The sequence below is a fragment of the Notothenia rossii genome (assembly GCF_949606895.1).
Source record: "Notothenia rossii genome assembly, chromosome: 4".
In the NCBI taxonomy this organism is placed as follows: Eukaryota; Metazoa; Chordata; class Actinopteri; order Perciformes; family Nototheniidae; genus Notothenia; species Notothenia rossii.
The window spans coordinates 84,388,817-84,394,741 of record NC_136902.1 but is presented as its reverse complement, the minus strand read 5'-3'; positions in this window follow the sequence as shown (position 1 = coordinate 84,394,741).

Genomic DNA, 5,925 nt, shown 5'->3' with positions numbered 1-5,925 from the left:
CTCAAAGCATGGACGCATGCGCATGTGGGTACGCGCACTGTGGAGAGCAAATCCAAATGCCATTCCCTGAACAAATGTACAAGCTGCAACCTGACTGTACTGGCGTTGGACATGAAGAAACACAGATTTCACATTCGATGTGATACCCGGTGTGTTTTGACTATTGTCCCCATCAAGCCTCATCAAACCGATTTAAACTGGACTTAATTACCAGAGGGAACAACATCTGGAAAAACGTTGTTGTTGCCTATGTTTTGTTAAACCTTTACATTAAACAGATAGCAGAGTGACTAGTACTTAATTATTGTATAAGTCCTTTATGTTTTTAACACATTCATCATCATCATTAATTCGTTTTATTTACAATCTGAATCTGCAAATTAGGTGCCCGCTATAGTTGTCAAATAATTAGAGTGAAAAATAGAAATGTAATTAACTACAGCACATGTTATACTTTAGAAAATTAATTTCCACTACTGGTGACAAGATTAAATTAAATATACCATCCTGTGTTTGAAAACAATCAAATCAAGCTTTTATTGACATGTTTTCTGGAACCTCTGTTAAATTTTAACTTGGAATTGATTTTGATCATTCCCTTATAGATCGCTGCTGCTCATGTTGAGTTAAAGTGAACTTTAAACACAAATGTTGATGCTTTGTTAAACCAAATGTTCCCTAGCCAGTTGAGCAGTAGATGTCCTCACACACGTTTCACAACACTCCTTTGCATGCTTTTTCCTCAACTGATGCAGTGTATATATAAGCATTTGTATTTATTGGGATAAACCCCTTGAGATGCACCATATCGTTTTCAAGGGGGTCCTGACAATAGCAAAAACTTACAGACATACATAAACAAAAAGACAAAAACCAAAACATGTCTATTAAGTACAATTCAAGTAATACATACAATCATTACAATTTGAGAGACAGTCGAGCATATCATTTTCATCAATACCAGTTTCATCAATAACAAGTGCAGACAAGTTGATGATAATGCATGTTTAAACATACCCAATGATGGAAGAGATATGAGTGTGTTGTCTCTATTCAACAAATGTGTGCCTATTAGGAAGGGAGAAGTTAGTAGCACTATGACTTCTCAGCATCTTCAAGCCCCTTTTGCATGCCTAAGAACCTATACATTCAGAACCAATGTTGGTAGTTGATGGTGTGGTCAGAGTGGGCCTTTTGCATTTGTCCGGCACTTTTAAATGTAAAACTGGTTGATAAAATAAGAAATATGCATGTGTTTGTGTTGGCACCCACAGGTAAGCAGTAATGTGTTGTAAGAACCAAAGTTCCTCTCTAATGATTGATCCAGGCAGATCCAGACACATCCAAATACCATGGCTGCAGAAATGCACACTGCCTGTGGGTCTGGAACCAAAATGCCGAGGTTAATGAACTTTTTTCTATGTCAGTGATCTTCTGCTACTTTGCTTTATCTCTTCTCGATCGTACACTTCTCCCAGAGGCACCGACATCTGGGGAGGATTGTTTTTGTTGGCTGTCATTTTGTAAATCTCTATAAATGCAGGAGATAACAAACTGAAACTCAGGGAGATATTCAGTGAGCTTTTATCAGGCTTATATAGATGATACCTTTACTAGAAATGTGTTAACAATAACCAGATCTTTTTATTAGTCCATGTATCATATAATACGAAATAATTTAATGAAGAAGGCTTTTTCTTTTTCAGGTCATTATAAAGTAAAACAATTCATTCCTTTTTTAACACTGATTATGTTTTATTTGGCAACTATTGAATTAGTTTGTAAATGAACGCTCTCTCCTCTAATGTATTAGCTGGCAAACGAATTGTTTTGCACAAAGGTAAACCTAAAGATTACATGTCAAGCAAATGTTTGCCAGGACAATGTCGGGGTTGTGTAAATAATCTGAGTAAGCCTGCATGCATCAGTCCTTCACAAGCCTGCATCATTTCATTAGTCAGTTATGTTTCATGTCAGACTCAGCATACAATGGGTGCTGTTCATTCTGTCTGTACTGAATAGAGAAATCTTCTTTTATAATGTGATTACAACTTTTGTGCTGTTGTATTTGACTTCCAGCCTCCTGATGTCTCATTTCATGGCCTACATTCACTAACCAAGTGAAATATTTGGATCTCCTGCTTTCCTTTAATTAGCCCAGCTGGTGCTTTCCCATAGCACGGCAAGCGGAATTTTCTCACCACAGATAAAAAGAAATATCCAGGTCAGAGTATACGCCCATCAGAGACCACCATGACTGAGAGCTGAGAGCTTTTCCATACTGTTGGTGGTCCAAAGCAAATCATCTTGCCATCCTGAGGTTTTTGAAATGGTTCCTCCCTTTTATTTTTTGCTTCATGCTAAAAGTGCTAGGATGCTGACATATAGCATGACTGTTGACAGGCTTTCCGAAGATGATATGGTTTTGGAGTTAGACCTGAGATCAAAAGTCCATGTGGGTATTGTGGGGTAAACCTCTGAAGCAATGGAGAGTCAGGACTCAGAAAGACACGAGCAGAGCTGGAGCTTTGATGGCAAACACTGACGGTTTATTTGGAGCTTCAGCCGGAGAATTCACAAGACATGTCACGGGCCACGGTTTGACCACACGGTTGAGATAGCACAATCAATTCTGAAGAACCCTCCTGTAGCTCAAGGTTTTAAGTAGTTCAGAGTTTAATAATCAACATTCTTCAATAAATAGACTAAACAGCTGAGGACACTGAATCACAGTTGTTGTCGCTTATGGCTCGGGGTCATCTACACCTCGAGAAGGATGTGTTCCAGGTGTCCCACAACAATAATCTCTCACCGAGAGTTGCCCGGTCATAAACTGGCAACATCAACAATATGATAGGGCAGCCCCTCCTTATGGGAGATAACGGCTGCTCAAGGCTGGTCAGCTGCGTCAGAGGGCAAAGGAGGAGCGAAATTATTCCCCAACAGGTATAATATGTCATAATAGGGAAACTTTGTCCTAGTTTGGCTTTGATCAGTCACAGGTTAAATGTCATTCAAAGTGGGTTTAAGGTGAATTTGTAAAGAAAATACTTGCAACATATTTGAATGCAACACAAGCCAATACACCTGCCAGTCGCCCAGAAGACATACAAACTTTGATTAAAAAAGCAAGTATATTGTCAATAAAGTACATTACTTTTATAAATCAGCTTTTCTTCAATGTAACTTAATGGGAAAAATCCGTTTTCCCCCCCCCCCCAAAAAAATGCAACTCCTAATTCTAACTTTAAACTTTTACAACATTGTTACGTCTCCACTAAGGTCTAGGGGACCTGGAGACAATAACACACAACAACCAATAATTATGAGGGAGTCAGAGTAAAGGTTGGCAAAAGGTTTATTACTTGTAAACCTAACTGAACAAAACAGAAATAAACTTTGTGTGAGGAGGAGGAGGAGGAGGAGGAGGAGGAGGAGGAGGAGGAGGAGGAGTAAATGGTGCCAAACAAAAGAAACAAGCATAACAAAACCAAGCCTATCTCTACATCTATCCTTTGAAACCAAAACTCAAACAAAAACCTCAATAACTAAACTACTCAGAGCTGGAAAAACTATTGACTAGCTCTCCAACACATTGTACGTGATAGGCTAAGGGGCGGGACATCTCTAAGCAGTTCACTAATCACAACAGAGCCGGCCAGCTAACCAATCAGAGCAGACTGGGCTCTGGTTTCAGACAGAGAGCAGGGGCCCTTTCTCATTTCATCCAATCCCCCTCCTCGACTCCTCGACTCCTCGGTCCTCCGGTAGTGACCCGGAAATGAATTTCAGCGCGCCATGTTGAAGGACATCTCATTTCTCTAAATGCACTTCGAGGACCGAGGATCGAGCGTCGAGGAGGCTCTCTGGAGGAGCTATAACCGAGGATACACTGATGGGTCCTCCACGGTCCTCCACGGCTCCTTCGTGGATGCATTTCCGGGAACAGAGATGTTTCAAAGAGTCGTGACGCACAGCCGGACTTATCTCTTATCTCAGCCAATGACAGCTCTGCATGCATCCCCTGGATATTATTTTATTAACTGCTTTCATCGCGACGCGATGTTTACAGTGAGAACAGCTGTGAGGTCCGTGCAGAAAGCAGAGCAGTGTGTATAATATCACTCAGTATAACAGGCCTACTCTCTTTATTTGCTGTAGTTTAGTGTCTACAAATAAAGAGTCGATATGTTATATATCCAGTCTCTGATTGTGTTACGTTATTATGAGAGTGCTCTGTTTGATTCTGAAATGTTATATATATTTATATAAATATTATATACATATATATATATATATGTGTGTGTGTGTGTGTGTGTGTGTGTGTGTGTGTGTGTGTGTGTGTGTGTGTGTGTGTGTGTGTGTGTATGTCCGCATCTGTAGCCTGTTATTGTCTCATTATACCACACTGTGAATTAATGAATTAAAGTAAAGTATATAAGTGGTCATGAACACATCTGTCCATCAGACAGAGGGCTGCTGTGCCTCCTGTCATTATTAATGGACGTCTCTTTAAAATGACTGCTCAGAGGAGAGGAGTTCTCATTTCTCTAACCGCCTGCTGCTTCCCCTCCTCTCTCCTCGGCTCCCCTCCACGGCTCCTCCGCTCGCATCTCCTGTGGGCGGGACTAAGTATCGAGGATAGGAGTTGAGGAGGGGAGTTAGAGAAATGAGAAAGGGTCAGGGAGAAGAGAGAAAACACAGGAGGGAAGGAAAACCACACAAGTACAGCCTGCCTGGCACGTAACAACATTTATGTATTGAAATTGTATTCAGCTTTTTGATATTACAGTTTTTTAACTATTACAGTTTATATTTCAGGAAATGTTCCAAGCATTTCAGATGTTTATTATGGGTGTGTAGGACTGGATGTTCAGAGCTACTGCCAAAGTAGAGAAGAGGTTTCAAAACCTCTGAAAAATATTAGTTTAAACCTGCTGATCCCAAAGTTCTCACATTATGTCATACATCATTTTAGGAAATAGAGGTAGGAAAAAGTGTGCCGGCTACCCGTGTGACTTTTGGATTTACAAATCTCGTCAAAAATTGTTTTCAATATCTCTTTCAGTTTTTAACATGAGGTAGTTTTGAAAGGTGCCACAAATACTGTTTCACATAGTGATTAGCTAATTAGCGCAATTTGACACACATAAAACCCAATGGATGTTTTTAGCCTTTTCTATTCTCGGTTATATACTTTAATCTAACGTTCTATATTTAACACTTTTCATCTTTTTAACACTTTTCTAATTATTAAAACTGCTTCAGCTGCTTTTTCTTGCATTTTCAACTTGTGTCTTCTGATTCATACTCCATTCAAACTTTTTCTTTTTCAATCATTAGGAGTTGTATAAAATGTTTAAACATTATGGTTACTATTCAACTTTTCATTGATGTATGCTAATTAATCCTATTCCCACTTATCCGACTATTCAGACTACTTTATCCCTTTCTTACCCATTTAAGCCAGCCATGCAGTACTTTCATCTTTTCAAAATCCTGCATTTGGGCCTCAACAATATTTATTGTGTCCCTTTGGTTTTGTATTATTCTTCCTAGCTATTTTCTTTTTATCCGCAAGGCTTCTGTCCTAACACTGTTTCCTTTTCTCTCTGTAGGGTTTGATATGTGCCTAATAGTGTCAACCCAAAAGTTTTTTGTGTGTGTGTGTGTGTGAGAGAGTCAAAAAAGAAAAGATCAAGGATCAAAAAGCTCAAGTAGACGCACTGAATACCTGATATTTTACATCAAGTGGTTCAAATGCCAACCACCTGAAATGAAGCCGTGCCAATATGCTTCATTTATGATTGAAAAGGCAGGTGCAGCCAAGGACATTCAATCACCAAGACTTTTGGTTTTGGATGAAGAAATTAAAGTGTTTTCCTTCCAACTCTTCGACATATTCAGACTTTGTTTTAACTAGAT